We start from the raw sequence: 22,468 nt of genomic DNA on the forward strand, positions 1-22,468 counted from the left end.
TTCCATTGTGGTTGGAGAATGTGCTTTGAGTATATTCAATTTTTTTTTAATTTATTGAGGCTTGTTTTATGTCCCAGCTTATGGTCCCTTCTGGAGAAAGATCCGTGAACACTGGAGAAAAATGGGTGTCCTGGTGATTTGGGATGTAAAGTACTAAATATGTCTGTTAAAATTCTCTATATCTCTTTCTCCTTTCTTTGTTTCTCTGTCAGTAGGGCTCCCTTTAGTATCTGAAGTAAGGCAGGTCTTCTACTGGCAAAGTCTCTCAGCATTTGTTTGTCTGTGAAACATTTAAGTTCTCCCTCAAATTTGAAGGAGAGTTTTGTTGGATAAAGTATTCTTGGTTGGAAATTCTTCTCTCTCAGAATTTTAAATATGTCATGCCACTGCCTTTTCACCTCCATGGTGGCTGCTGAGTAGTCATTACTTAGTCTTATGTTGTTTCCTTTGTATGTGGTGAATTGCTTTTCTCTTGCTGCTTTCAGAACTTGCTCCTTCTCTTCAGTATTTGACAGTCTGATCAGAATATGTCTTGGAGTGGCTTTATTTGGATTTATTCTATTTGGAGTTTGCTGGGCATTTATGCTTTGTGTATTTATATTGTGTAGAAGGTTGGGGAAGTTTTCCTCAACAATTTCTTTGAATACTCTTTCTAGACCTTTACCCTTCTCTTCCCCTTCTGGGACACCAATGAGTCTTAAATTTGGATGTTTTATTTTATCTATCATATCCCTGAGATCCATTTTGATTTTTTTTTATTTTTTTCTCCATTCTTTCTTTTGTTCTTTCATTTTCTGTTCTGTGGACTTCTAAAACACTGAGACGTTGTTCAACTTCCTCTAATCTTGTATTGTGACTATCCAAAGTCTTTTTAATTTGGCCAACAGTTACTTTTATTTCCATATGATCTTTTATTTTTTTATTTACTCTTGCAATGTCTTCTTTATGCTCTTCTAGAGTCTTCTTTATGTTGCTTATATCCTGGGCCATGGTCTTCTTGATGTCCTTTAGATCCTTTGCCATGTTTTCATTCCTTGATTGTAGTTCTTTGACTAATTCTGCCAAGTACTGAGTCTCTTCCAATATCTTGATTTGTGTGTTTGGAGTTGGATTCTCCATATCATCTGGTTTTATCATATGCATTAAGATTTTCTGTTGTTTTGGGCCTCTTGGCATTTGCTTTGCTTTGTAGGGTTCTTTCAAGTTGTAAAAAAAAAAAAAAAAAAAGGATATCAATCTAATTTTTCAGAAACACATTTTGGTGATGTACACTTTCTCTAACTAACCAGCAGATAGTGCCTGTGAGTCACCTATACCCCTCAAGTCAGTTCTCAACCTTGTTCCTGTGGTGTGTGGGGAAATGTTTCTTATGGGGTTCAGTTGGAGAACTCAGTTTGGGTGTGTTGCTGGAGTCGTCCACCCTGAATGTGGGGCATGTGTACAGGTGGTCAGGGAGGAAGGGCAGCTTTAATATTCAAATCCCCCAGGTTCCCAGAGATTCAAGTCTGCCACATTAGTCCAAGCCTTCACCTCAGTTCAGCCCCAGACCCTCTCTCTCACTGTCCCACAAACCACCAGACTTGGTGTAGTGTCCCTGGGTTTTCTGAGCAGGTCCCCCCTCCCAGCCATGTTCCTCCAGGAGCTCTGCCAAGGGAATGCCATGCTATATCACCAGTGCATGCCATCCCTCAAGGGAAGCCCCAGGCCACTGGGCCATGCAGCGGTGCTCTCAGCCTGAAGCAAAGATGGCCAAACCCCTGCTCATCACACAGTTCCTCCTTCCCAGCTCTGGGACAACTGGTGGGGCTCTGGGCTGTGGGCACAGCCTCAGGCAGGAGTTTATCCAGCCCTCTGGGGAGCCAGCTGTGAGCCACATGGTTTCTTTCAGCTTCCTGCTCTCCCCTCCATTCCACCAGCACTGAGGGTATCTGCAGCGGACTATCCTCCAGGCCAGACACTGAGAGGCCAGCCCAGCCCCCTCTTGCTAGTGTTTTACTGCATGGTTTAATTCACTTTTGGACTCACATGGTCCTGGATTTTTTTGCTGGGAAGATTTTGATGGCGGATTCAATCCCTTTGCTTAGAAATAATCTGTTGTTATCTTCTATTTCTTTTAGAGTCAGAGTAGTTTCCTCGTGTGATTCTGTAATGTTTTCCATGTCTTATATGTTTTCTAAATTGTGGGCATAGAGTTCTTAATAGTATCCTCTCATGAACATTTTTATTTCTGTGGGGTCAGTAACATGAATATAAATATTATGTGTTCAAGGATTATGTATGCAACTTACAGTCAAATTTTTTAAAAATAAGTGTATAACTGTATATAGAGAGGTGATGAATGGATAAAGAGATGATTAGAAATATGCTACAGCTGTTGCAAAATATTAAAATTTGGCAAAAAATGGTGTGTGGATACAGGGTTTACTTGAGTTCTATCTATTGATTTTTCTAAAGGCAATTTTATTGAGATATATCAACATACCAGGTAACCATCAAAAGTGTACAATCAATGGTTCACAGTATCATAATATAGTTGTGTATTCATCACCACAATCAATTTTTGAACATTTTCATTACTCCAAAAATAAAAATAAAAATATAAGAAGAATGCCCAAAACATCCAATACCCCTTAACACCCCTATTATATATTTATATTTTTTCTTTTTTTTTTTATCCATCCCTACACTGGATAAAGGGAGTGCCAGTTACAAGGTTTTCAGAATTACACAGTCACACCCATAAAGGCTATATATACCTATAAAATCATCTTCAAGAATCAAATCTACTGGAATATGGTTCAACAGTTTCAGGAATTTCCTTCTAACTATTCTAAAACATTAAAAACTAAAAATGGATATCTCTATAATGCATAAGAATAACCTCCAGGATGACCTCTCAACTCTATTTGAAATCTCTCAGCCAATGAAACTTCATTTTGTTTCATTTCTCTTCCTCATTGTGGACCAAGAATGTTTTCACAATCTCATGATGCCAGGACTGGGCTCATCCCTGGGAGTCATGTCCCACTTTTCCAGAGAGATTTGCACCTCTGGGAGTCATGTCCCATGTAGGCAGCATGATAGTGAATTTAACTGCAGAGTTGGTTTAGAAAGAGCAGCCACATCTGAGCAACAAAAGAGGTTCTCTGGAGGTGACCTTTACCCATAATTGTAAGTAGACTTAGCTTCTCCTTTGAAGAAATAAATTTTATAAGGGCAAACTCCAAGACTGAAGGCTTGGCTTATTACATTTTTAGTCCCCTATTCATGTGAGACTATCAGGAATTTCCCAGGTGGGAAAGTTTAATATGTCTACATATTTCCCCAGTTCCTCAAGGGTAGTTTGCAAATACTTTCCTGTGCTCTGCCCAAATTATCTGGTATGTGTCATAGCATCACATTAAACTGTACAAGCCAACAAGATCTCACTCCCTATTCAAGTTTCCGTGTAATTATGGTGTTCAAATAAACTGATCAGAAAATATATATTTTGTACCAAATAAGCATTTCTTTCTTTTGTCTCACACAGAAGTTTAAAGTTGGAAAACTCAGTCAATATTGTCATTTTCCTTTTAGTCTGATTTGCCTTAGTCCTAAGTCCTGATCCTAAAATCAGCTTCATTTATATCTTGAATTGAAGTTTGATCTATTTTTCAGCTTCTTTAACAGTTGTTGTTTGGGGTAATGCTAGCTTTCACAGCTGCAGAACTCTAGCTCTGAGTCTTGGGTGTGACACAGTTACCTTAAGTTCCAGGGAACAACCAGATTATAAACAAATAGCTGAGCATCTCAGAATTTATAAATAGCCATTACAACTTGGGAATATATGTGACTGCTCTAAGAGCTTACAGTCTAGGACACTTTACAATGTCTTCCCCCATAATCTATTTTAAAACAAATTCTCAAAGTTTTCACATTATATTTAGTCCATATTAATGAAGCATTATAATATGTCATTTTGTTTCTAGCTTACTTCACTCAACACACTGTCCTCAGGCTCATACATCTATTTGCATGCCTCACAACTTCAGTCCTTCTTAAAGCCACCTAATATTATATTGTATGTGCACATAATGGTTTGCATTCCATTCATCACTCAGTGTACCTTTAAGGACACAAATGTACATTCCTGCACTGGTATATATGGTGGTAATATTCATAATTTGCAAGGGGTGGTGGTTGTCTCTGTATTTTCTATATTTGTAACTGTCTGTAAATTTAAAATTATTTCAAAATAAATGTAAGTAAAAGAACCAACAGGAACACATTGATATATCCCAAGGTGCTGTCATGAAAAAGAAGGAAGAAAAAATGATCAACAAGTGAAAATTGGAAACTTGACTATTCCAGGCTCAAGTCCAGGAGGAGTTCACTGTCTTGCTTGCTAGAGGACCCATTACCACTCCCCTCTCCAGGTTAAAACCCCAGACAGGTGAGGGCTTTTATGTGAACTGGGGCTTGCATCTCCACTTTGAGCCTTGGTTTCCCCTCCAACACAGTCACTGCCTGAGAATGTTTAAATGACCCCTGGCTCTCTGGATCGCCCATCTTATCTGCACCATACACTTTACATCCCTCAGTTTGATTAACCATGTCATAGGTACTTTCATATATGCCATCTCTCTGCTCCAATCTCATGATACCATACTTTCCTCTCAAAAATATTGCATTTTAGTCACTAAAAAGCCTGAAATGATTCCCATTTATCTTCAAAAAACTCTTCTAATCCCCATCCATGGCATAGCAGGAACTACCGTTACCTCACAGACACCCAGGATTTCTTCTCCTTTGATGTGTTTTCTGTTAAAGTAGTATTAAGTTAACCTCAATTATTTTTTTGAATTCTCTCTCCTATTCCTTTCAGATTACCATGAATTCAAAAATGTTGACTGTGTAAATATTCATGAATTATATTTCTTTTCAGATGGGTGACTTTCCCTCAGTTCACAAGGCTCCTCTTATGTTCCTGAAAAAGCAAGCAACTCTATCCTTGGTAAAATCCACTTTTCCTTAAACCCATATTCCACTATCAACAGGTTACCTTCTTGTGATTTATAAGAAGGGGCTTCTGGGTCATGTCAAAAACCTCCAAATGAATGAGAAGCTACCCATTCTGCAGAGAATACAGAAGCTTCCATCTGTTTCTCAGAAATCAGAGGGAAGATGAGGACCTGTTTCCTCTTAAAACAGAGTATCCCAACCCTGAATATGCATCCAAACCCCATGGACCCATTCAAAGCAGAGTGCTTAGAGCATCACTGGGCCTACTTCATCAGAATGCTAATGGTTTCATATTCTTAAAGAGTCTCCTGAAAATTCTACTGAGTAACAATATTCTTGGGTATAGTTCATAAAGCCCTGCTTTCCTGAATGCTATGAGAAAAGAAATTACCAAGGACCTACCTGAGCTAAGTTGTGGCTTGTTGAAAAGCCCATCATCACAACTCTGAGACCCTGATCTTCAACATTTCCTGTTTGCTAGAAAGATAGAGGGAGCTGATTCCCCGACAATTTTCTGGGTCTACCTCAGACCAATGAACACAGAGACAGTGAAGGATGGATTTCTAGCATGGTAGTTTTCAAACCCTTGTTGGTGATTCCAATGAACAAGAGTCTGTGATATCCTGCTGCTTTCACTAAGCAGGCAAGATCTTGATCTCGATGAGTTTACAGAGGAATGGGAATGAGCTACAAATAACCAGTGTCCAGGCTTCATAGAAGAGAAGGAGAGAACACCAGGAAAAGATCATGAGGTGTCTCAGGGTTAGGGATTGTGTCCCATGGAAGGGATAATTTAACTGAGACTCATATCTTTGGCTGACTAGTAACCAGTCCGTGTGTGTAAGGAAACTACCAGAGCCAGAGAAAGAACCACAAGGGTGCAGACTGGAAGAGGGCCCAGGCACACTTTGATAATGGAGCAAGTTCTGTTTGTGTTCATTCAATCAATAGATATATACTGAGCATCTACTATATGCAGATACTGAACATAAAACTGTGAAGAAGTCAGACAAAAATCCCTGCCTTGCAGGCATCATCTCTACTCCAGATATCAGGCAGTGATACAAGACATCAAAAGCAGTTTCTATATAACTCCCTCATGGCTCCCTCTAGATATGAATGTGTCCTCTCATATTGTGAGAGGACCAACTTAAAAATAAGTGGACTTTGGGCCTAAAAGAGTTGTCTCATCCTCAATGAGCAGTGTGGATGCATGGGGGCTATGGCCAGGAGTCTCTGTGCATAGCCCCATCTGGGGAATTCCGTTCAGGAGCTAAGGAGTCAAATAGGGATGTGGATGGAATTTGTTAATATTGGTAACTGAGGGGTGACTGCAGACATTGAGAGAGCTCCTGAGAGAAACTCTCCTACACAAAACTCAAAATGTCCAGCTCTGAAATGGAGAGTCATAACAACCATCCCTTTGCCCAGCTATAGCACCTGTGGCTCACTGAGACAGAGCACCTGAGGTGCTTCTAGCATGTGGATTGGCATGGTCAGGCATAGGTGCTGGGCCACTACAAGAGAGCAATAATTGGGCAGAGTGGGAGGAAAGGCTAGGCCTATGACTTGGTTTCCTACTTCACTATACCCAACACCATTTCCTCCATCCAGGGCATCTGGCAGGACCAAATCTCAGAGGAATTCTGTTCATACCAGGACTATCTTTGCCTCAAAGTGTTAGTGGTTTACATGCAGCTCAGCATGCACAGTTTGGAGCTGAAGCCATACATATTGGCAAACATAGGCATGTGGACCAAACTGAGGCAGGGTCAGAGGGTGATGAGAACTAGGGATGGGTGCATTTAAGTTTGGGGGAGAGGTGTGGGATTACACTAGTAATGGATTAGGAACAAAGAGGAATCTCAGATCAGTCATCTGGTAGATGTCTGTATGGGAAGACATGTTGGGGTAGAGTTCTTTGGCTTCTCTTGCATCTCCACTACCAGCTCTAGAGTTAGAGACAGTGTGATGCTTAGAGTTAGAAACAGTTCCTTTACCAGCTATTGAAGCTACACTAGATGTAGAGTAAGCAGAAACACCGTCACCCTTTAGAAACTTACAAGCTTCAGTAATAGCTCTAACACAACCTCTCAGTTAGAGCCCACTTAAGATCTATAGCCATCTCAGGCACAAAGTCCAGCTTCAACTTTTGCATTGCAGACATGATCAGCCCAAGCAAGGGAGATTTTCTGCCCTCAACTTGGGGGGCATTTTTTCTATTTTGACAGTTTATTAAAAATATTGTATTATGTGATTTAGTTTATTTTTATCATAAAATGCCCAATTTATTATTAGCCATTTAAAATTGTGCATTACAGTGGCAACAAGTGTCTTTATAATATTAGCTTTACTAACATATCCAGTGGTAGAACCAGCTGTGAAGCATCTATGCAGCTCTAGCATCAGGCCTAGCACCAGCTGTAGTACCAGTTCTAGAGAGGGAACTAGATACAGCACCAGTCTCTGTGCTTAAGGCATCAAATAATGATCTAGTGTTTGCAGAATATGCAGAAGTAGATCAAACTACAACTCTAACAACAGTTTCACAGTTAGGGCTATTGCCAGAGTCAGCTCCAGCACCAACTCTAGAGGTGGAGTCTGCTCATGTATCAGCTAAAGAACAGAAGGCAAGCACTGTGGCTGAGATCTCCCCTGGAGGATTCTTCTTGCCTGAGATGTTGCAGAGTATTGTTCCTCAGAGACCTGCAAGTGCACAGCAGAGAGGGGGTGTCAGCATGGAAGAGCAAAGAGCCCTACATAAACCTCAGGGACTAATAGGTGACAGCAGAGAGGGACTGTGAGGAATCTGAGCTGAAGGGTTGGGCTCATGTAGCAGCAACAGAGTATTACAATCACAGCCCTGGGAATGACTAGAGTTCAAGGTCTTAAAACTATCTTCCTACTCATCATACAACAACCTGAATTGGGAGGAGTGCCTGAGATCACAGCATAAAATCTGTAAGTAAAAACTGCAGATCCAAGCTGGGAGCCCTTCCCCCCCATGGACCAAGCTGCAAAGCCTTACGGAGCCAGAGAGCAGCTCTCTCCAAGTGAGTGAATATAGCACAGCTGAGCTCCAACTGGGGTTTTAACTAATGAGTATGGACTGCTGGATACAAACCCCAGCAAGCAGACAGAGGTTTTAGGTGAAGACTGACCTTGGAGAGCTGGAGAGTGGCCATGGACTGGCTTTGAAGAGGGTTTTCTGTCCCTGCTTCATCTCAGTGGAGAAAGCCTCAGGCATTTTCATTTCCCAGTGCTCTGACCCAGACATGGCTGGAGATAGCACAGGCAGAGAGAGATCATTGAAATGCTAATGGCCTCTCCCTAAGGGGTCTATATTCCTTAAGAGGAAAGGTGTGAGAGCCAACTCTACTATCTGCCTTCCATCCAGAACCAGACCCCAGAGTCTGGGGGAACACAGCCAAGGTCCACACCTCCTTACACCAGTCTGGAGTTACAGGCTGACAGGTGCCACCTGCTGGCCAGAAAAACACAGTGACCTGAGACCTCACAGAGTGTACCAATTATCTAAGACCCATCCTCAGGGAAATCAGATACTGAATAGTTCTTCCTTCTGGGAACAGATCCCATTTTGGTCTGGGAAAATCTGATTGAGGTAACCAAGGAAACCAAGCCTAGACAACAGAAACTACAACCTACACTGAGAGAAATTATGTTATGCCCAGTCAAAGGAACAAACTTACACTTCAACTGAGATACAGTAATTAAACTAATATTAAGTCAATTCAAAAAGTTTAGGGAGGAGGAGAATCAGCAGGCTATGCTGTGCCTGGGCTGGCCACAGAGGGGGAGGGGATGCTGTTCTGTACAAGATCACTCATGCTGAGGAGAGGAGTGTCAACAGCAGCACCTGGTAGCTCAACAGAAGAACACTGAAGGCTATGTGAGATTTGCAAATCCCCCAAAACAAGTATACAGACAATCCATGAAGAGAGGGTTTGAATTCACACTTATGGTAGTAAGTGAATCTGGACTGGGAAAGTCAATGTTAATCAATTCATTATTCCTCACAGATTTGTATTCTCCAGAGTATCCAGGTCCTTCCCATAGAATAAAAATGACTGTACAGGTGGAACAATCCAAAGTTTTAATCAAAGAAGGTGGTGTTCAGTTGCTGCTCACAATAGTTGATACCCCAGAATTTGGAGATGCAGTGGATAATAGCAATTTTTGGCAGCCTGTCATTGACTACATTGATACTAAATTTGAGGACTACCTAAATGCAGAATCTCGAGTGAACAGACGACAAATGCCTGACAACAGGGTGCAGTGCTGTTTATATTTCATTGCTCCCTCAGGACATGGACTTAAACCATTGGATATTGAGTTTATGAAGCGCTTACATGAAAAAGTGAATATCATCCCACTTATTGCCAAAGCAGACACACTCACACCAGAGGAGTGCCAACAGTTTAAAAAACAGATAATGAAAGAAATCCAAGAACATAAAATTAAAATATATGAATTTCCTGAAACAGATGATGAAGAAGAAAATAAGCTTGTTAAAAAGATAAAGGACCGTTTACCTCTTGCTGTGGTGGGTAGTAATACTATCATTGAAGTTAATGGCCAAAGGGTCAGAGAAAGGCAGTGTCCTTTGGGTGTTGCTGAAGTTGAAAATGGTGAACATTGTGATTTTACAATTCTAAGAAATATGTTGATAAGAACACACATACAAGACTTGAAAGATGTCACTAATAATGTACACTATGAGAACTAAAGAATAAGAAAACTGGCAGCTGTGACTTATAATGGAGTTGATAACAAGAATAAAGGACAACTTACTAAGAGCCCTCTGGCACGGATGGAGGAAGAAAGAAGGGAGCACGTAGCCAAGATGAAGAATATGGAGATGGAGATGGAGCTCGTGTTTGAGATGAAGGTCAAAGAAAAAGTTCAGAAACTGAAGGATTCTGAAGCTGAGCTTCAATGGTGCCATGAGAAAATGAAAAAGAATTTGGAAGTGCAGCACAAATAATTACAAGAAAAAAGTCACCAGTCTGAGGATGAGAAAGAAAACTGGGAAACTCAACAATGTATATTAGAACAGAACTCTTTGAGAAGCTTGGAAAAGAACAAGGGAAGATCTTTTAAACCCTCTATTGACCACCAGTTGAGTATTAGTTGCCAATATGCCAGCTTGGACATCAGTGTTTGTTGGATCCATTTGACCAATTTGCACCAGTTTTATCCATAATTATCAATTTAACAACATGACAAAACTTATTTTGTTGTTGTAGTTCTTGATGGAGATTAAGATACCTTGAATTGTCTAGAGTTGTTGTGGACTTAGAAGTAACAGCTCTAAGTACCTTCCTACTTTTTTCCTTTAAAAAAAAACAGATGTCTTCAATTTAATGCAAGAGAACATTTTACTGTTGTACAATCATCTGGTGGTTTGATTGTTTACAGGACATTCCAAAATAAAAGGACTCAGGGAGGTTTTCATTGAGGATAGATTGCCATAATATGATGCAAACTGTGCTTCTCTGTAATAATTATAATACAGAAGTTCCTTTCAATGGAGCACATACAATAATGTAATTTAGTCTAACACAGTTGACCCTATTTTTTGACACTTCCATTGTTTAAAAATACACGTGGAAATAAACCTATATGCTTACACTGCACCTAGAGCTTTTTAATAACAACCTTTTTGTTTGTTGTTTGTTTGTTTTGAATTCTTTTAAATATATACTATTCTCATTTAGTGCCCTCTTTAGCCAGAATCTCATAACTGCTTCATTTTTGCAATAACGTTTAATTTAGATATTTTCCATATATTGGCCCTGCTAAAATAGAGTATAGCATCTTTCATATGATAGGAACCATCAAGGAAACTTTCCCTTAACTTCCTTTTTGCATTTTATGGTAAGTAGCAGTGGGGAAACGCATTTATAGAGTATTTCTAGGCAAAATTGTGAAGCTAATGACCAACGTGTTTCTACCTGTGTGCAGTCTCTTTATTTTACTAGAAATGGGAATCATGGCCTCTCGAATGGACAAAAGTCACCATCTGCATTTAGCTGTATTCATATATTGAATTCCTGTATTTTTTGTTTGTATTGTAAAAATTCACATAACAAACAAAAGTTGTGATGTAAAAAAAAGTTTAGGGAGGATATGGCAAAAGGGACAGATCATATAATGAAAATCCTGGATGTACATAATGTAGAAATTGAAAGTTCAGAAAACCAACTGGCAGAATCTATGGAAATGAAGGACATAACACAAGAGATGAAAGACACAATGGAAACATACAACAGCAGATCTCAAGAGGCAGAAGAGAACACTCAGGAACTGGAGAACAAGGCATCTGAAAGACTATACACAAAAGAGATAGAGAAAAGAATGGAAAAACATGAGCAAAGTCTCTGGGAACTTAAGGACAAAATGAAAATTGGGAATGTACATGTCATTGGTGTCCATGAAGGAGAAGAGAAGTGAAAAGGGGCAGAAGCAATAATAGAGGAAATAATCAATGAAAATTCCCCATCTTTTATGAAAGACATAAAATTACGGATCAAAGAAGCACAGTGTACCCCAAACAATAAATCTGAATAGGTCCATGCCAAGATACTAAATAAGCAGATTATCAAACATCAAAGATAAAGAGAGAATCCTGAGAGCAGCAAGAGAAAAGCAATCCATCACATACAAAGGAAGCTTGATAAGACTATGTGTGGATTCTCAATAGAATCCATGGAGGCAAGAATGAAGTGGGGTGATATATTTAAGATACTGAAAGAAAAACTACAAACCAAGAATCCTATAAACAGCAAAACTATCCTTCAAATATTAGGGAGAGCTTAAAATATTTTCAGACAAACAGACAATGACAGAGATTGTGAACAGGTTACCTGGTCTACAGGAAACACTAAAGGAAGCACTGCAGACAGAAAGGAAAAGACAGGAGTGAAAAGTTTGGAAAAAAATTTTAGGAGATAGTAACACAGCAATGTAAGTACACTGAACAAAGATGACTGTGAGTATGGTAGAAAGAGGAAGGATGGGAACATGTGTGAAACCAGAATAAAAGATGAAGGGTAAAGACTGGGACTGTGTAACTCAGGGAAACCTAGGGTGCTCAGTGATTGTAATGAAAGGTACAAATATGTTTTTACATGAGGTAGAACAAATGAATGAAAACACTGATGGGTGTTAAAAGTAGGGTGGGATTGGGCGAAAATACAATCAATGCAAACTACAGAATATAATTAGCAGAAACATTTTATTATGCTTCCTTTAATATAACAAAGGCAATATACCAAATCTAAATGAATATCAGATAGTGGGAAGAGGGCATTGGTGATGTTGTCTGACTCTATTCTGCTTTAAGTTAATGCTATCTTTCCTTTTGTTGCTTTCTAGCTGTCTTTTTGTTGTTTTTGTTTATTTCTCTCTCTCTTTCTCTTCTCTTTTTCTTTTTTCTCTCTGCCTTCTTTGACTCTTGCACCTCTTTGGGGAAGAAATGGAGATGTCCTTATATAGACAGTGGCAATGGTACTGGATACATAAATACATGACTATACAGGGAACCAATGATTGTTTACTTAGGATGGAATGTATGCAGTGTGAACAAAACCACCTTAAAAGAAAGGGGTGGATCGAAGAAACCTTGAGGGCACTATATGGAGTGAAATAAGACAGACATAAAAAGCAAATATTGCAGAATCTCACTGATATGAGCTAATTATTGTATGTAAATTCATAGACATGACATATAAGTTACCAGGATAATGAAAGTGGCTAAAGAAGGGGAAACGTTTGCTTATTATGAGCAGAATGTTCAACTAGGGTGAACTTAAATATTTGGAAATTGAAAGGGGTTATGGTAGCATGTTATGAGAATAAATAACAGTGCTGAAAAATGTGTCAAGTTCGTGGAAAGGGTAAGCACAGTATCATGTATGTCACCAGAAGGAAAGTTAGAGGTTAAAAGACGGGAATGTACAAAACAGTGAATCGTGTGGTGGACAATGTCCATGATTAATGGTACAAATATTAGAAAACTCTCTCATGAACTAGAACAAATGTATGACACCATAACTAGAAGTTAATAAAGAGTCATATAGAAAAAAATATATACCTATTGCAGACTATATACTACAGTCAGTAGTATTTTAACATTCTTTCATCAACAGTAACAAATGTATTATACCAAAACTATGAATCAATAATGGAGAGGAGTGGTTAGGGGTATAGGAGGATTTGAGTCTCCTTTTTTGTCTTTATTTCTTTTCTGGAGTAATGAAAATATTCTAAAACTTGAAAAAAATTTAATTGTGATGGATGCACAGCTGTATGATGGTAAAATGGGCAATTGATTGTACACTTTGCATCTTTGGATAATTGTATGGTATGTGAACAATCTCAATAAAAAATATATATGTAGAGAAAAAAGCTATCTTCCTGCCTAACTGCACAGGCCTCACACCCCACCCCCAGGGCTGGCAGTCCCAAATTCACATGGAAAATTGGTACACTGATTAGAAACTCAGAAGGTTTGTACCCCTAATGGCTGCACAGATGAAGTTGGGGAGAACTGACATAAGGTAATAGGTGGTCAGATGCACCATCCTCTGGTAGGTCAGGGAAAGTGCCATCCATCAAGCTGTAGATCTGTCCAATTATAGATACTTGTTCAATAAGCCTGCATATCCAAAAAGAACCCTTCAGGATGAGAAAATGCCAACAGGCTAAAAACAACATAAAATTTTAAAGCACATGAAGAACCAGAAGATACGGATAACCCAAATACCCAAATCAAAAAATAAAATACCAGAGGAGACACAGAACTTGGAGCAATTAGTCAGAGAAGTATTCACAAACCAGAAGATCATGGCTCAGGAAAAAAAGGATATGAAGAAGACAATAGAAGACCATAAAGGGAGAGAGCAGGGCAGGATGGCAGATTGGTGAGGGGTGGGTTTTAGTTACTCCTTTAGGGAAGTAGGTAGAAAGCCAGGAACTGTGTGGAGCAGACACCACAGTGCAATTTGATTTGGGGCATACTTCATACAATACTCATGAATGTGCAGAACAGCTGAGATAAGCAAAATTTGTAAGATCTTGTGGCCAGGGGACACGGGCCCTTTCCTGCCAGGCACAGTCCCATGGAGAGAGGGGCTATTGTTGCTGGGAGCCAGGAGGAAAAACTACAGTTGAGCTCTGATTGGAAACTCAGACTGCTGTTCAAAAACTCCAAATATAGACTGAGAACAGACTGGGAGAATCTGGGAGCAGTCAGCCTAGCAGAGAGGAGATAGGGCTAGCAAAAACAGCAAAAAAAAAAAAATAATAAAACTCCAAAACTTAAAACAGAGACATTTTGTAGTTCCAGTGAGTATAAAATGGAGAAGGGCAGGGATCAAACAGAATCAGGTGCATATGCAAATCCAGAGGGTGAGGACCCTCATCTGAAGAGCCAGTTTCTCTGCTTCCTTGATTGTGCCTTAAGGATCCTAATCTCCTTGTCTCTCAGCATTTCAATATCCATTGGATCTGTAAGGAGGGCCCTTCTTTTTCTGTGACTTTTTTTTTTATCATTTTCTCTTTTTCTAAAACAATTACTCTAAAAAGCCCATTACAGAAAGGCTCAAAGACTTGCAATTTGGGGCCAGGCAAGAGCAGAGCTAAGATAGTTCTGAGGTACAAAGCAATAAGTCTAGTGGCTGAGAAAATTTGCTAAACACCATAACTTCTCAAGAAGAGGGGGCATCCCCTGACAGCCATCTGCTCAGCAGGCTGGGAACACTGCTGCCCAGTGCCAGCACCACAGCCCAGAGATGCCCCAAACAACCCAGTGTGACAGGAAGTGTTTCCAGCAACATGTGCACATACCACAATATCCTGCATGGACAATAGCCTTTCCCACACCTGCAGCTAATTGTCCCAGAGCTGGGAAGGCAGAGCTGTGTGAAAACAGGGAAATTAACACATCCCATTCAGTCATCCCTTCAGCAGGCTTGGAACACTGACACATGGCACTGTGGCCCAGAACCTCCCTGGTGGGGTAGTACTCACCTGTAACATAGCACAGTCTTCCCTCAGCAGAGGCTCTAGGAGGCAGAGCTTGGAAGAGGGACCCACACACAAATCCCAGGGAGCATATGCCAATACCAAGGACTTGTGGATCAGTGGCAGAGACAAACTGTGGTGAGACTGAACTGAAGGCTTAGGCTAATGTACCAGCTTTAAATCTCCAGGAACACCTGGGAGATTTGATCATTAAAGCTGCCCTCCCTCCCTAACCACTCAGACACATGCTCCACATTCAGGGTGGACAGTGCAAACCACACATGCAAACAAGTTGAGCCAACTGGACACCCAGAAGTCTCACACCCACACTCATCAAAAAGACAAAGTTGGGGAGAACTGGCTTGAAGGAAATAGGTGGCTCACAGATGCCACCTGCTGGTTAGAGAAAGTATACCACAACAAGCTGTAGATGTGACAAATTACAGATGAGTTTGAATCAGTCTACATATCCTAAAAGAACCCTATCAAGTTAAACAAATGCCAAGAGGCCAGAAACAACAGAAAATTTGAAAGCATAAGAAAAAACCAGATGATATGAATAACACAAACCGAAACACCCAAATCAAAAGATCAGAGGAGACACAGTACTTGGAGCAATTAATCAAAGAACTAAAGACAAAAAACAAGAGCATATTTCAAAATAGCATTCCCCAAAACGTTCTTGGTCATTTTGTTCTCACAGCTTCAGCTCCTTTTCAAATTGTCACTCTCAGTTGCTCTCTCTTGGCTGAAGTTCTGAGCTCCTTCCGTCTGAGCACTTATATATGTCTCTAGTAAACTAATCAAGGCCAACACTGAATGGGCAGGGTCATGGCTCCATGGAAATTATCTAACCAGAGTTATTACCTAAATTTGGATGGATCACATCTCCATGGAAACAATGTAATCCAAAGGCTCCAACTTAATCAACATTAATACATCTGTGCCCAAATATTGCATCAAAGGATATGACTTTTTCTGGGGGGCATAATATATACAAACTGGCACAAAAGGCATCCAAATTGAAAAGGAAGAAGTAAAACTGTAATAATTTGCAGATGATATGATCTTTTTTTTTTCTTTTAAAGCATGTTTCTTTTTTTTTAATCATCATTTTATTGAGATATATTCACATACCACGCAGTCATACAAAACAAATCGTACTTTCAATTGTTTACAGTACCATTACATAGTTGTACATTCATCACCTAAATCAATCCCTGACACCTTCATTAGCACACACACAAAAATAACAAGAATAATAATTAGAGTGAAAAAGAGCAATTGAAGTAAAAAAGAACACTGGGTACCTTTGTCTGTTTGTTTCCTTCCCCTATTTTTCTACTCATCCATCCATAAACTAGACAAAGTGGAGTGTGGTCCTTATGGCTTTCCCAATCCCATTGTCCCCCCTCATAAGCTACATTTTTATACAACTGTCTTCGAGATTCATGGGTTCTGGGTTGTAGTTTGATAGTTTCAGGTATCCACCACCAGCTACCCCAATTCTTTAGAACCTAAAAAGGGTTGTCTAAAGTGTGCGTAAGAGTGCCCACCAGAGTGACCTCTCGGCTCGTTTTGGAATCTCTCTGCCACTGAAGCTTATTTCATTTCCTTTCACATCCCCCTTTTGGTCAAGAAGATGTTCTCCGTCCCACGATGCCGGGTCTACATTCCTCCCCGGGAGTCATATTCCACGTTGCCAGGGAGATTCACTCCCCTGGGTGTCTGATCCCACGTAGGGGGGAGGGCAGTGATTTCACCTTTCAAGTTGGCTTAGCTAGAGAGAGAGGGCCACATCTGAGCAACAAAGAGGCATTCAGGAGGAGACTCTTAGGCACAAATACAGGGAGGCCTAGCCTCTCCTTTGCAGCAACCGTCTTCCCAAGGGTAAAACTTATGGTAGAGGGCTCAACCCATCAAACCACCAGTCCCCTATGTCTCTGGTCATGTTAGCAACCATGGAGGTGGGGTAGGCGAATACCCCTGCATTCTCCACAGGCTCCTCAAGGGGGCACTACATCTTTTTTTTTTCCTTGTTTTTCTTTCTTTTTTTTTTTTTTTAACTTTCCCTTCTTTTTTAAATCAACTGTATGAAAAAAAAAGTTAAAAAGAAAACAAGCATACAATAAAAGAACATTTCAAAGAGACCATAACAGGGGAGTAAGAAAAAGACAACTAACCTAAGATAACTGCTTAACTTCCAACATGTTCCTACTTTACCCCAAGAAAGTTACATAATATAGCAACATTTCTGTGAACTTGTTCCTACTATATCCATCAGAAATTAACAGACCATAGTCATTTCTGGGCATCCCCAGAATGTTAAATAGCTTATCTGTTCTTCTTGGATTATTGTTCCCCCTTCCGTAATTGCTCTCTACTGCTAGTTCCCCTACATTCTACATTATAAACCATTTGTTTTACATTTTTCAAAGTTCACATTAGTGGTAGCATATAATATTTCTCCTTTTGTGCCTGGCTTATTTCGCTCAGCATTATGTCTTCAAGGTTCATCCATGTTGTCATATGTTTCACAAGGTCGTTCCTTCTTACTGTCGCGTAGTATTCCATCGTGTGTATATACCACATTTTATTTATCCACTCATCTGTTGAAGGACATTTGGGTTGTTTCCATCTCTTGGCAATTGTGAATAATGCTGCTATGAACATTGGCGTGCAGATATCTGTTCGTGTCACTGCTTTCCGATCTTCCGGGTATATACCGAGAAGTGCAATCGCTGGATCGAATGGTAGCTCTATATCTAGTTTTCTAAGGAACTGCCAGACTGACTTCCAGAGTGGCTGAACCATTATACAGTCCCACCAACAATGAATAAGAGTTCCAATTTCTCCACATCCCCTCCAGCATTTGTAGTTTCCTGTTTGTTTAATGGCAGCCATTCTAACCGGTGTTAGATGGTATCTCATTGTGGTCTTAATTTGCATCTTTCTAATAGCTAGTGAAGCTGAACATTTTTTCATGTGTTTCTTGGCCATTTGTATTTCCTCTTCAGAGAACTGTCTTTTCAGATCTTTTGCCCATTTTATAATTGGCATGTCTGTACTATTGTCATTGAGTTGTAGGATTTCTTTGTATATGCAAGATATCAGTCTTTTGTCAGATACATGGTTTCCAAAAATGTTTTCCCATTGAGTTGGCTGCCTCTTTACCTTTTTGAGAAATTCCTTTGAGGTGCAGAAACTTCTAAACTTGAGGAGTTCCCATTTATCTATTTTCTCTTTTGTTGCTTGTGCTTTGGGTGTAAAGTCTAGGAAGTGGCCGCCTAATACAAGGTCTTGAAGATGTTTTCCTACATTATCTTCTAGGAGTTTTATGGTACTTTCTTTTATATTGAGATCTTTGGTCCATTTTGAGTTAATTTTTGTGTAGGGGGTGAGGTAGGGGTCCTCGTTCATTCTTTTGGATATGGATATCCAACTCTCCCAGCCCCATTGTTTGAAAAGACCATTATGGCTCAGTTCAGTGACTTTGGGGGCCTTATCAAAGATCAGTCGGCCATAGATCTGAGGGTCTATCTCTGAATTCTCAATTCGATTCCATTGATCTATATGTCTATCTTTGTGCCAGTACCATGCTGTTTTGGCGACTGTGGCTTTATAATAAGCTTCAAAGTCAGGGAGTGTAAGTCCTCCCACTTCGTTTTTCTTTTTTAGAGTGTCTTTAGCAATTCGAGGCATCTTCCCTTTCCAAATAAATTTGATAATTAGCTTTTCCAAGTCTGCAAAGTAGGTTGTTGGAATTTTGATTGGGATTGCATTGAATCTGTAGATGAGTTTGGGTAGAATTGACATCTTGATGACATTTAGCCTTCCTATCCATGAACATGGAATATTTTTCCATCTTTTAAGGTCCCCTTCTATTTCTTTTAGTAGAGTTATGTAGTTTTCTTTGTATAGCTCTTTTACATCTTTCGTTAAGTTTATTCCTAGATACTTGATTTTTTTAGTTGCTATTGAAAATGGTCTTTTTCTTGAGTGTCTCTTCGGTTTGGTCATTTCTAGCATATAGAAACATTACTGACTTGTGTGCATTAATCTTGTATCCTGCTACTTTGCTAAATTTGTTTATTAGCTCTAGTAGCTGTATCATCAATTTCTCAGGGTTTTCCAGATATAAGATCATATCATCTGCAAACAATCACAGTTTTACTTCTTCCTTTCCAATTTGTATGCCTTTTATTTCTTTGTCTTGCCAGATTGCCCTGGCTAGCACTTCTACCACAATGTTGAATAACAGTGGTGAAAGCGGGCATCCTTGTCTTGTTCCTGATCTTAGGGGAAGGCTTTCAGTCTCTCACCATTGAGTACTATGCTGGCTGTGGATTTTTCATATATGCTCTTTATCATATTGAGGAAGTTTCCTTCAATTCCTACCTTTTGAAGTGTTTTTATCAAAAAGGGATGTTGAATTTTGTCAAATGCTTTTTCAGCATCTATTGAGATGATCATTTGATCTTTCCCTTTTGATTTGTTAATGTGTTGTAATACATTGATTGATTTTCTTATGTTGAACCATCCTTACATGCCTGGAATGAACCCCACTTGGTCATGGTGTATGATTTTTTTAATGTGTCTTTGGATTCGATTTGCAAGTATTTTGTTGAGGATTTTTGCATCTATATTCATTAGGGAGATTGGCCGGTAGTTTTCCTTTTTTGTAGCATCTTTGCCTGGTTTTCGTATTAGATTGATGTTAGCTTCATAAAATGAGTTAGGTAGTGTTCCATTTTTTTCAATGTTTTGAAAGAGTTTGTGTAAGATTGGTGTCAGTTCTTTCTGGAAAGTTTGGTAGAATTCCCCTGTGAAGCCATCTGGCCCTGGGCATTTATTTGTGGGAAGATTTTTGATGACTGATTGGATCTCTTTGCTTGTGATGGGTTGGTTGAGGTCTTCTATTTCTTCTCTGGTCAGTCTAGGTTGTTCATATGTTTCCAGGAAATTGTCCATTTCCTCTACATTATCCAGTTTGTTGCCATACAGTTGTTCATAGTATGCTCTTATAATTTTTTTTAATTTCTTCAGGATCTGCAGTTATGTCACCTTTTTCATTCATTATTTTGTTTATATGGGTTTTCTCTCTTTTTGATTTTGTCAGTCTAGCTAGGGGCTTGTCAATCTTGTTGATCTTCTCAAAGAACCAACTTTTGGTGATATTTATCCTCTCTATTTTTTTTTGTTCTCTATGTCATTTATTTCTGCTTTAATCCTTGTTATTTCTTTTCTTCTACTTGGTTTAGGATTGGTTTGCTGTTCATTTTCTAGCTTCTTCAGTTGATCCATTAGATCTTTCATTTTGGCTCTTTCTTCCTTTTTAATATATGCGTTTAGTGCTATAAATTTCCCCCTTAGCACTGCTTTTGCTGCATCCCATAGGTTTTGGTATGTTGTGTTCTCATTTTCATTCGTCTCTATATATTTAGCAATTTCTCTTGCTATTTCTTCTTTAATCCACTGATTGTTTAGGAGTGTGTTGTTTAACCTCCAGGTATTTATGAATTTTCTAAGTCTCTGATGGTTATTGACTTCTAATTGTATTCCATTGTGGTCAGAGAATGTGCTTTGAATAATTTCAATCTTTTTAAATTTATTGAGGCTTGTTTTATGTCCCAGCATATGATCTATTCTGGAGAAAGTTCCGTGAGCACTAGAAAAGTATGTGTATCTTGGTGATTTGGGATGTAATGTCCTGTATATGTCTGTTAAATCTAATTCATTTATCAGATTGTTTAGGTTTTCAATTTCCTTATTGGTCTTCTGTCTGGTTGATCTATCTATAGGAGAGAGTGATGTGTTGAAGTCTCCCACAATTATTGTGGAAACATCAATTGCTTCCTTTAGTTTTGCCAGTATTTCTCTCATGTATTTTGTGGCACCTTAATTGGGTGCATAGACATTTATGATTGTTATTTCTTCTTGTTGAATTGCCCCTTTTATTAGTATGTAGTGGCCTTCTTTGTCTCTGAAAACATCCCTGCATTTAAAGTCTATTTTATCTGAGATTAATATTGCTACACCTGCTTTCTTTTGGCTGTAGCTTGCATGAAATATTTTTTTCCATCCTTTCACTTTCAGTTTCTTTGTGTCCCTGTGTCTAAGATGAGTCTCTTGTATGCAACATATTGATGGTTCATTTTTTTGGATCCATTCTGCGAATCTATATCTTTTAATTGGGGAGTTTAATCCATTTACATTCAACGTTATAACCGTGAAGGCATTTCTTGAATCGGCCATCTTATCCTTTGGTTTATGTTTGCCATATTTTTCCCTCTCTCTATTAATATCCTTTATTGTACCCATACCGAATCTCTTTAGTACTGAACCTTTCTCCAAGTCTCTCTGTCCTGTCTTTGTTTCTCTGTCTGTAGGGCTCCCTTGAGTATCTCCAGTAGGGCAGGTCTCTTGTTAGCAAATTCTCTCAGCATTTGTTTGTCTGTGAAAAATTTAAGCTCTCCCTCAAATTTGAAGGAGAGCTTTGCTGGATAAAGTATTCTTGGCTGGAAATTTTTCTCACTCAGAATTTTAAATATATCGTGCCACTGCCTTCTCACCTCCATGGTGGCTGCTGAGTAGTCACTACTTAGTCTTATGCTGTTTCCTTTGTATGTGGTGAATTGCTTTTCTCTTGCTGCTTTCAGAACTTGCTCCTTCTCTTCTGTGTTTGACAGTGTGATCAGTATATGTCTCAGAGTGGGTTTATTTGGATTTATTCTATTTGGAGTTCGCTGAGCATTTATGATTTGTGTATTTATGTTGTTTAGAAGATTTGGGAAGTTTTCCCCAACAATTTCTTTGAATACTCTTCCTAGACCTTTACCCTTTTCTTCCCCTTCTGGGACACCAATGAGTCTTATATTTGGACGTTTCATATTATCTATCATATCCCTGAGGTCCATTTCGATTTTTTCAATTTTTTTCCCCATTCTTTCTTTTATGCTTTCATTTTCCCTTCTGTCATCTTCCAGGTCACTGATTCGTTGTTCAACTTCCTCTAGTCTTGTACTATGAGTGTCCAGAATCTTTTTAATTTGGTCAACAGTTTCTTTAATTTCCATAAGATCATCCATTTTTTTATTTAGTCTTGCAATGTCTTCTTTATGCTCTTCTAGAGTCTTCTTCATTTCCTTTATATCCCGTACTATGGTCTCATTGTTCATCTTTAGTTCTTTGAGTAGCTGCTCTAGGTGCTGTGTCTCTTCTGGTATTTTGATTTGGGTGCTTGGGCTTGGGTTATCCATGTCGTCTGGTTTTTTCATATCCTTTATAATTTTCTGTTGTTTTTGGCCTCATGGCATTTGCTGAACTTGATAGGGTTCTTTTAGGGTTTGTAGACCTATTGAAGTCCTTATCTCTAATTTATCAGATCTACAGCTTCGTGGAGTACACTTTCTCTAACTAA

General features: G+C 39.2%; 1 pseudogene; it reads left to right on the plus strand.

The window, feature by feature from the left end:
- Window positions 1-7,679: 7,679 nt before the first annotated feature.
- Window positions 7,680-15,843, plus strand: LOC119524507 (annotated as a pseudogene).
- The last annotated feature ends 6,625 nt before the right edge of the window (window positions 15,844-22,468 follow it).

This window comes from Choloepus didactylus, assembly GCF_015220235.1.
Source record: "Choloepus didactylus isolate mChoDid1 chromosome 11 unlocalized genomic scaffold, mChoDid1.pri SUPER_11_unloc2, whole genome shotgun sequence".
In the NCBI taxonomy this organism is placed as follows: Eukaryota; Metazoa; Chordata; class Mammalia; order Pilosa; family Megalonychidae; genus Choloepus; species Choloepus didactylus.